General features: G+C 34.6%; 1 pseudogene; it reads left to right on the forward strand.

Annotated features, from left to right (window-relative positions):
* The first annotated feature begins 437 nt into the window (after window positions 1-437).
* On the forward strand, window positions 438-793 carry LOC102853802 (annotated as a pseudogene).
* The last annotated feature ends 10,555 nt before the right edge of the window (window positions 794-11,348 follow it).

Raw genomic sequence — 11,348 nt, forward strand, 5'->3', positions numbered from 1 at the left:
CATGTGTCTGCAGTTAAGGTAGCTAGAGACCAGTGAAGGCTAAAATAATGGCTACAAAAAGGCAACTTTAGGCAAACATTGCAATAATATTTATGTATTAATATTAATGAGCTCTGGAGCATATTGTGCTACTCAAAATACTGCAAGACTTCAACAGTTTCAATCCACTCACCAATCTGAGAAAAAAGCACAGAGCATTTTAATTATACATAGATCAATTGTCTAATTTACCGTTACAAATTGGCAAAAACGTTTATTTCAAATTAAAGTTTTACTAATTCTTATTTAAAAGAAAGGTAAATGTTGAGTTCACCTGCGAGTAACCTCCATCGCTTCCATCCCTACTCCCATCCTGCCCCAATCTCCCCACACTGCCCCCCTTCCCCAATACCACCATTTCCCTCAGCCCTGCCTGGTCCAGCCTGGTCCCTGGGAAGATGAAGTTCCTGTATAAAGAGAAGCATCTGTTCAAAAAGGGCTGTTCTGAGGGCAAGAAGATCTGAAAGAAATACCTGGACCATCCCAGTGATAATAGAGAAAGGTCCCAAAGCTCGAATAGGATATCTGGACAAAAAGAAATCTCTGGTGCCTTCTGATCTCACAGTTGGTCAGTTCTACTTCTTGATCCAGAAGCGAATTCATCTCTGAGCTGAAGATGCCTTGTTTTACTTTGTCAACAATGTCATTCCACCCACCAGTGCCACTATACCAGGAACGCCAATAAAAAGACTTCTTTCTATACATTGTCTACAGTGACGAAAGTGTCTAAGGTCTGTTAAACTTTGGCCCTTGAGGTGTGGTGGGGCTCTCATTCTACATAGACAAAGATGCCTCACCCTTTCTTCATTTCCCCCACTCTTCAGGCTTGAAAACTTCCCTTATTCAAGACCTGCATTAATTCATGTTTGAGGCTTTTCCCCCAGTCCTTCTGGAAAGGTAGGATGATGGTGAGAATTACCCCTAGTCCCTCTTTCCCTTCCTTCAACTTTCCCTGTCACCTTTCCTACTCTTCTTCAGATTTCTTATTTTTCAATATCACATCCATTGACTGTTTTGGTTTCTGTTCCCTTTCTAAGTACACAAGAAGTCCAAACCACAACAATCCCCTTTCTTTACCTTCTCTTTGGAGGTGTATGGAAGGGACTGAAATTGTGGAGTGGGAGAGTTAGGAGACACATCAATAAAGAGGAAACCATGCCCCCCCCCCGAAAAGGCAAAATTTCTCTTCTTAGACAACAAACATGAACAAATATTTCCAACATGAACATTTTTATATACTTACAAAGCAGTTTACAAATTGTATCTTTCTGGTCCAGATAATAAAAAAGAGAGTAGCCACTTATCAATAAAAAGCTTTAAAAATCCAAATTTGCTAATGATTCTCTTGTGACAGAAATTAACATTAGCCTGCGCTGGTTGCCTAGTGATAGGAGTTGAACTGCCATCCTAAAAGGATACAGTGAGAATTGATCCTCTATTCTGTGGGATAAAGATGGACAATCTCCTCCTATGTAATTAAAATGCTTCTAAACACTTAGCTATGAATCAGTTCTGACTCAACCATACAAAACAACAATAACAACGTTCTTTCAAAATTTTCTGGGGAAAAAATGTGCATTTCTGTTTGTTTTGCCCTAATTGGTTCAAAATTCCTCAAAGTTAAATGCATTAAGACCATGTCACAATTAATTAGCTAAAAGAAATTTTGCATTGTATTTTTAAAATAATTAAATCTATTACTTGCTATTGTTGTTGTTAAGTGCTGTCGAGTTGTAAGTGATTCATAGTGAACTTATGAACAAAAATCTTTAACACTTGTGTGACTTTTATCCTTTCTCCAGTTTAATGGGGTTTCAGGAGGCAAGTTACTTCGAAAGTGGATGCCACTCTGCTCCCAAGCTTGTTTTAATTGGTGAGCTGCAGCAAACACTGTCCACCATGGGTAACCATTTACACATTGGACATATTAGTGTCACAGCATTCAGCTTCACAGCAACCACAAGTTACCTCTGTACGGCAACTGGACACACCAGGGTTATACGACCTAGTAAAATGTTTGACCACAAATAATTAAAAACAGGCCTGAGGATATTCTACCATTCCGCCATGCCCAAATGCTGGTGAACTCTGGGCCATGGACCCCCAATTCATCTGGCAAGTCTGTTCTAGTTTTATAAATACTTTCCATGTTATCTATTATAATAAACATACCTTGAATTTAAACTACATTAATATAAAAAGACTTTAAGAGGTAATTTTGTGTTTAGGTGTCATGGCGTCCATTGCAAGTCATAGAAACTCTATAAACAACATTATATGAACCCTGTCCTATTGTAAGCCATCCTTATTATTTCTGACACACTTTAATTCAGTACTGTAGTTACTGGGCCTTCCATCTTGTTTATGATTTCCCTCTTTCTCATCTTTCATCTTCCCAAGTATGATGAGTTTCAAAGAAATAGCTTCTCCGAGAAGCATACCCAAAATCCGAGAGAAAAGTTTTGCTCTCTTTACCACCAAAAACCACGCAGGCAGCACATTTTCTAAGACCTGTTTGTTCTTTTGGAGGTCCATGACATATTCAGCACTTTTCTCAACTAGCACAGCTCAAAGACTCCAATTCTTCTGCCATCCTAAGTCATTGTCCAGCTCTCAGATGCATAGCAAGCAATTGAAAATATCATGGCCTGAATTATTTGCATTTTTGTCTTAAAATTGACATCATTGCTTCAGCATTTTGGAGAGCTCCCTAATAGCTGACTGCTAATTGCTACTACCAAGGGTGTTGACTCTTGATCCAATCAAGATGAAATTTATTTCAAGGCAAAACTTCAATAATTATTCCATCTACTATGATCTAGTAAGTATTATTTTTTCCTTAGTTCTGTCTAAAAAAACAATGATAAGGAGTTAAATAAAAGGTTGCTATTAATAATTGTGCTAATTGAATAAGTCTTCACATACACATTATATTATACATATATACATTATATTACAAATACCTACATTGTAACACTTAAACTATATTTTCTTCTTTAGCATTTAGTTAGATAAATCTTAGAAAAATAAGTTTTGATAACATAAAAAAACATTTAAGCCAAATTTTACATCATTTACAGATTAATTGCTTTTGGAAAATAACTAAATTTCTAATTTGTAATAGTTAGAATTTATAACTTACATATGATTATAAAGTTTAACAAATAATGCTAATTTGATCTATGTCTTTATTTTTGCTTTCTCTCTTATTTTATTTTACTATATATCATACTTATTTTTCTACACAGGATACTATCCATACACATACAAGAAAACTTGACTAATACAATTTTTATGTAACTATAAGTAACAAGCACAAAAGCAAAAGATAAAGAATATTGAGGATTTCTACAAATATTTGCAGTCTGAAATTGATTAAACATGAAATCAAGATACATTAGTAATTGTTGACTGAAATGCAAAAGTTGGAAACAAAGAAGAAAGACTGGAAGTTGGAGGTTATGGTCTTCATGACATTAATCAGGCTAGAATTCACATGACAGAATATTGTTCAAAAAGTAATTTATTAACTACAAATTCTTTAAATCCCAAACATAAATTTTTACCATATTAATAAAGTTCATCAAATAAACTGCACAGAATAATTTTCTGACTACATCTTTGGAAAAAGAATTTGGAGAAGTTCAAGCAATTTCAACTATTTCTCTCTGAGTTCAAACTGAAGTTGAAGAAGATGAAAATGAACCTAAGAAAACCATAACATGACCTTAAGTATGCTTTAAATGAATTTATGATAATTTTTGAATAGATTTGACACATTCAACATTAATGATTGAAAACCAGATAAGCTATGGAATAGCATCAAGGAAATAATTCATGGAGAAAACAAAGTTATGGTAAATACAGAAGGGAGAAAAAAGACCAAAATTAATGTCAAAACAGACTTTGAAATTAACACTGAAATAAAAAAAAAAACAAACCTGAAAGAGAGTGAAGATGAAGATTTCAAAGGACAACTGGAGAAGAGAAGCCAGCTTCTCATAATGTACTGTGAAAGGAGCTGGGGTTAGAAAACTAAAATTGAAGAATAAGTTCAGCATTTTATCAAACTGAAATAATACAAGATAAATTAAAATCTCAAGTTGCATCACTGCAGAATTATCTGCACAATGTCTTGAAAGATTTAAGAACTATCAAAATAAGATGGGAGAAACACAGAGTCACTGTGCACAAAACAGGGTGTTGACAACTAAAACATTTCAGGAAGTAGCATATGATTAAGGACCAAAAGTACTGAAGTTAGAAGTCCAAGCTATATTAAATGCATTGCAGAATAATAATGCCTCAGGAAGAGCTGCAAGTTTGGATGTGCTCACCAACCTCTGTCAACAAATATGGATGACAATTACTGGGCCAAGTGACTCTAAGGTCCACATTTGTTCCCATTTCAAAAAAAGGTGATACTAAAAAGTTTGGAAATTATTGATATTACATTTAAGTAAAATCTTCCTGAAGATTGTTTAAGAGGGACTGAAATAACAGTACACAGAAAGGAAACAGGTGGAATGTTAAGCTGGATTCAAAAGAGGCCATGGCAAAAGGGGTGTCATTGTTAATACCAGGTGGATGTTGGTTGAAAGCATAGAACATCAGAAAGGTATTTACTTGTGTTTCATTGATTATTCAAAGGCATTTAACTTCTTGGGTCCTCAGATGACATCTATACATAGGTAAAGAAGCTGTTTTTAGACCAGAATAAGGGAACACTGGATGTTTTAAGATAAGAAAATGTGTGTGTGTGTGTGTGTGTGTGTGTGTGTGTGTGTGTGTGTTTCAGATTTGTATTTTTTCTCCATATCTACCCAATCTGTATGCTAAGCAAATACTTAGAGAAGCTGAATTAAATGAAGAATATAGCATTACAGCTGGAGGAAGCCACGAATGTCAGTTTAAAAACTAGTGTGTACTTGATGCAATCCATAGTACTTTCAGGAACATCCTATGTATCTGAATGTTGGAAAATGAATAGAAAAGACTGGAAAAGAGTTCACGTTTTTGAATTAAGATGTTGGTGAGGAGTACTGAAAATCCCAAGGTCTTCTAAAAGAATGAGTAAATCTGTCTTAAAGGAAGTACAAACTGAGTGCTACTTAAAGGCAAGGCTTAAGTTTAACTTAAGTTTGTTTAACTTACTTTTAGTATATTTTCAGAAGCAATCTATCTTTGGAGAGACAGGTCATGCTAGGCAAGGTGGAACATCAGTAAAAGAGAGGAAGAATCTCAAGACGATAGATTGATATGGTCCTGTACTATGGAATTAAACATGACAAAAATGTGAGAATGCATAGAATAGAGCAAGGTACAGAGTTGCTCATAGGGTTGCGGGTTGCTATGAATCAGAGTTGATTCAAAAGAACCTAATGCTTATTTGTAAATTAGATCAGAACATCCAAAGCTATTTTTGAGCAAAACTTGAGGACAATCACAGTATGATTTTTTGTTGTTGTTATTGTTATTGTTATGCATCATCAAGTTGACCATGACTCATAGTGATCTCAGGCACACCAGCTTTGTAGTCTACTCTATCCTGGGACAATCTCACTTTCTCTGACACACCTAGCCTCATTACTGCAGTTACTGTGTCAATCCAACTTACCCAGGGTCTTCCTCTCTTGCACTGCCCTTCCACCCTACCAAAAATGATGTAATCCTCCAAGAATTATTCCCTCCTGGAAACATTCCTAAAGGATGTAAGATGGAGCCTAAAATCTTTGCCTCCAAAGAACAGCTTGTCTTCACACTCTTCAGGACAGACCTGCTAGTTCTATTACCAGTGCATGATATGTTCACTGCTTGTCTCCAGCATCACAATTCAAATGAATCAATTTTTCTTCTGTCCTTTTGTCATTGCCCAGCTCTTTGATGTGTAACAGGTAATTGGGAAGGCAACGGCCTTGATGAGGTGCACCTTAGTTACTAGACTGATATTGTTGCTTTTTAGCACTCTGGAGAAGTCCCTGACAGCAGAGTTTCCTAATGCAATGCAATTCATCTTATTATTTTCTGACTGCTGGTGCCAAGGGTTTTGATTGCACCAAGCAATTTGAAATTCTTAATAAGCTCAATCTCTTATCCGTCTATCATGTTGTTACCAATTGGTCCAGTGGTAAGAATCCTTTTTTTCTTGATACAGAACTTCAATCTATATTGCAGCTATAGTCCTTGACCCTCTGCAGCAAATGTGTTATATCCTCTTCTGTTTCAGCAAGCAAGGTTGAGTCATATGCATAATACAGATTGTTGATGAGTCTTCCTTCAAACCTGATGCCACATTCCTTCTCATTAAGTCCAGCCTTCTGAATGATCTGTTCCACGTATAGATTGAAAAGTTATGTCTGAGACCTGAGGGTGGGTGGGGAGGGAGGTATGGAGACAGGACACTTCTCTAACATACATCCTTCCTAACTTTGAACCATACAGTTTTTCGTTGCTCTGTTCTCCTGGTCTGAGAACCAGACTGCTTCCTGGTCCAGGTATTTCCCATGAACACAATCAGTTGTTCTAGGATTCTCATTGTGATCTGCCATCTTAATAAAATAAGACTCAGAATTTCAGTGCATAATATGGTGCAGATATTAAACTATAACTCCACATGTTATTATATAAAGTCTCACCACAAACCAGGAATTTAAGACCAAATGATAACTCCTATTTTTAAAATACTATTTGTTTTAGTAATGCAAAGGAGAATTTAACACATTTAAAAAAATGGCTATAGCCAAGAAGATAGATCAGTAACCAATTACAATGAATGTGTTTGGTGATATACTCATGAAAATAATACAGACACCCAATGATTTACTAGAGGGGTGAAGGTCTCTTAGGATGATTATGTCTACTGTCTTTTTTTTTAATTAAATTTTATTAGTTGTCTACTGTCTTGAAATACCTAAGTAACTTTACTAAGAGGAGATGTAGAATATATTAGGAGTGATATCTGAAAGCTGCATAAAGTATACTGTAAGTTAAAGACAAAACAAAAATCACTGTGTCTCAAAGAAGACAGAGATTTAACAACAGAGTATCTTGATATTTAGAAATTGTGTATATTTAATAATTTTAAAACACTGATACAGTATATTACAAAGCAATAAACAATGTTTAAGTAAAAATAAGACATCTCTTGACATGAAAAGTTTATTTTTTGTGATGTCCAATGATGAAATAATTGGCATCATTGCTCTTCAGGACTTTAGAGAGGCCCCTGACAGCAGACTTTTCCAATGCAGTATGTCTTCTTATCTTCTGACTGCTGGTACCAAAGGTGTTGTTCGTGGACCCAAGTAAGATGAAATTGTTGACAATCTCTATTTTCTCTTCATCTATAATGATGTTGCCCATTGGCCCAATTTTGAGGATTTTTTCTTGATGAAGATATACAATCCATAGTGAAGGCTCCAATCCTTGGCATGCAATTCAGTTTTAAAGTTTTTTATGTCTTTTAAAAACAACATCTTCATATAAATCAGAATTATACAAATAACAAATGTTCACTCTGTAAAGTAAAAATATATTAATAAAATAAGAGAAAGTACACTTAAAAGTATTCATTTCAAGGTATTTTTAAATAACATTTAGTACATAAAACGTACATCCGTAAACATGTTAAACTGCAAGTTTGAATCAAGTAATTTTAAAAGAACAAAGGAGAAATAATTTAAGTATGTTTCATTTGGTATAATACAAATGAATTTAGCTTGGCTAAGCCCTTTCATGGATTCCTATAAGAGTTTTTATAATGTACTATTAAGAGAGAATTGTTGGTTTCAATTTGTCTAGGCTTAAGTAAAACGCAGAAAGATAAACATTAAATTATAGCTAGTGAGATTTCCTTTTCAAAGTTTTATTTTTCTTTCAATTTATATGCAAATTACAACTAAAGTAACATACATTTAAAAACAACAGAGAAGTTTTAATACGAACTTCAAGTAAAAGTTATGCAGCAAGTGATTCATATCCCAAACAAAAACAGAATACTTGAAATAGGACATTAATTTTATTAACAACATATTATAGATAATAGGAAGCAATGTAGAAATGGCTAAGCATTTTGTAACATTTTTCTTTATAATTTATTAATTAAAGTTCACATTACAATGTGCAGATACATCATACTGCTGTCATGATTAAAGTGTGAATGCTTGAAATCCTAACAATGTAGTTTCTTGATATCTTACTACAGAAAGTCCTTGAGTTACAAACATTCAACTGATAGACAAATTCTTTTTACCCTTTAATGTTATGTAAATTTGCTCACTTTGCTGCTAGAAGGAACATCAACTCACAATAAATTCTTCATCTTAACTACCTTCTCTTGCTGCACATCAACTTTAAGGTCACTCAAAAGATTTTTCTTTCACTAAAGTGAGGTAAATAAGAACACGATGTGCCTCTTAAAACTTAACCTACAAAGTCAGTTTGAAAACACAGTTCTCTTCAGAGATCCAGGACTGCTTGTTATAATGCTAGTGTTTTTGCAGACAGCATTTCATTTAATTCATGTTGAAGTATTTGGTGTTGTGTGAGTGAAAAGCTCTCTATATCAATCTGGCAAAGTCCATTTATCATTCGGCCAATCTGGTTACTGTAATTCTCTCCATCTTTCTTAGTCAGCCTTTACGGTGTGTTTCTTTCACCAATCTGCAGTCTTCCCAATACTTTTCAGATTTATTTTATTTACAATATTTTTCAATTAAAACATAGTATTTGGACATAGATGCATTGCTATTAGATAGACTTTGAGAATTTTAAAAGTCCATACATATGAGCAGCAAAACACATTTTAATCAGTCTGAGTACAAAATGAGAAATAAATATTTTAAGAATAAAGTGTCACCAAAAACTGTGCCATATTTTGATTTGAAACACTAATTAAGTGATAAATAAATTACCTCATTCTTTTATCAAGAACAGATTCTTTTCTTTTAAAAAAATCAACTAGGTAATAAAGTGACCCTCAGTGAGACGGAGTAATTTAGTGACTAAGGTAATGGGGACAGGTGTGTCAGAGACAATACGATCAGCACAGGATAGAGCAGAGTTTAGGGCTGTTTTACATAGAATTGCTATGAATCCCAGACAATTCAACCACACAAAATAATAACAACAACAGGTATTAAAATATTCTGGTAACAATTTTTTGTATGTTAGAATGTTAAACAAAAGGCTCAAATCCATTAGCTGCTCCACAAGAGAAAGTTGAGGCTGTCTGCTCACATTAAGATTTACAGCCACGGAAAACTCATGGATGGTTGCTTTGCAGTGGAATCAACTCAGTGACAGTGGGTTTTGTAGGTTATGATTAATACTCACGTATCTAGCTCATTTATATATTTCAGAGGTTTGATAAATTCACACTTTGAGCATAATCCAATTCGAGTCATTTGTGATTTTTAGCCTGTTTAAAATTCCTAAGGAGTGGTAGTCCAAAGAGACCAATCTGCCATGAATCTTCTCATAAGAGTTAAGAGGTAAGCGATGTATAAGATGGTTACATTTCTCTGTGTGTAGCTCAAAAGTTATGTCTTATATAGCTGATAGATTGATTGGTAGTCAATTGCACAGACATACCTCCTCTATGGAATGTATTTTGTAGCATTACTAAAAAAAAGTATTTAAATTAAAATTAAAGTCTTTTCTGAGTTAAGAGCTCAAGGAATCAGATATACAATTCAGATGAATTCCTTGTCCAAAGTAAAGAGGATAATTAGATTAGTAAATGCTAAGAATTACAACTATTGTTGGTGGTGTGTGCCATTGAGATGGAACCAACTCATAGCTGACCACTTGGAGGCTTTCAGAGACAGTAAGATATTGCCACAAGATATTGTCTCTCCTTTTTTCTTGGACAAACATATGGATTTGAACTGTATTTGGAAATGCAGCACAGCTTCTTACCACTAGACCACCAGAATCCCATTCTTCTAAGTGTTAGCCAAAATTTGTTGTGATCCAAACCTCCAAATGCTTTTGCATAGTCAATAAAGCACAAATAGACATTCTCCAAGTATTCTTTACTTGGCCAGAATCCATCTGATGTAAGTAATAATATCCTTGATGGCCTGGATTTTTATAAATCCTTCTTGAACTTCAACAGTTCTTTATTTATGTACTGTTCTAGGCCTTTTGGAATTATCTTCAACAGTGTTTTGCTTGCATGTGATATTAATGATGTTGTTCTATAATTTCCACATTTGGTTGGATCACTTTTCTTGGGAATGGGGACAAATAAAGATCTCTTCCAGGCAGTCAATTTGACAGCTGTCCTCCAAATTTCTTGGCATAGACTAGTGAATGCATACAAGGCTACATCTGTTAGTTGAAACATGTCAATAACTATTTCAATTCTTGGGGACTTTACTTGACAATGCCTTAAGTTCAAGTTTAATCTTTTCCTTCATTATCATTGAATCTTGTTCATATTCTTGAAATTCACTTCATCTTTTGATTCTTCTTGAGTTATTCAACATACTTCCCATAATATCCTTAAATTTTCAATTCCCTTTTAATTTCCTAATTCCAGCTCTCTTCATAATGCATTAGAATACCTTGTGTTGTTCTTTTCAAGTTGTCCTTTGAAATCTTCTGTTGAGCTCTTTTTACTTCAGCATATTTTCACTTTGTTTTAGATTCTTGTCACTGTAGTGTAATTTTCAGCCTCTTATATGCTATTCACCTCTTATTCTGGACTATTATCATAGAGATAGTGCCTAATTATCAAAGTTGCCTTGGGAAGGGAGGAAATTATGCAATGATGAACAATTTATATATTTTTTTAAGTAAACTGGAGGGGACTTCTGCAGTTCTCTGCTGATGTACTGTTTCAGTCGTTTTTGGATAAGATTCAGTAGAATCTTGATCGCATGTGAAATTAATGATGTTGTTCTGTAGTTACCAAACTCAGTTGGGTCGCCCTTCTTTGGGATGGAAACAAATATAGACCTCTTCCAGTCAGTTGGCCAAGTGGTTCTTCTCCAGATTTCTTGGCACAACTTGGTGAGCACACCCAGGGCAGCATCTGTTAGCTGAAATATGTCAATCAGTATGCCATCTATTCCAGGGGCCTTATTTTTTGCTATTTCCTTCAAAGCAGCTTAAACTTCTGCCTCCATCACCATAGGCTCTGGATCAAATAATATTTCATTAATTCTTATGTATCTGCCAATTCCTTCCTTCCATCTTCTTTTGATACCTCCTGGATCATTTAACATTCTGCCTAAAGCATCCTTGATTGTATCAACTCGAGGTTTGAATTTGTTCTTCAGTTCCTTGAGCTTAAGAAATGCTGA

The sequence above is a fragment of the Elephantulus edwardii genome, unplaced genomic scaffold (assembly GCF_000299155.1).
Source record: "Elephantulus edwardii isolate Elephantulus edwardi_28Jun2011 unplaced genomic scaffold, EleEdw1.0 scaffold00018, whole genome shotgun sequence".
Lineage (NCBI taxonomy): Eukaryota > Metazoa > Chordata > Mammalia > Macroscelidea > Macroscelididae > Elephantulus > Elephantulus edwardii.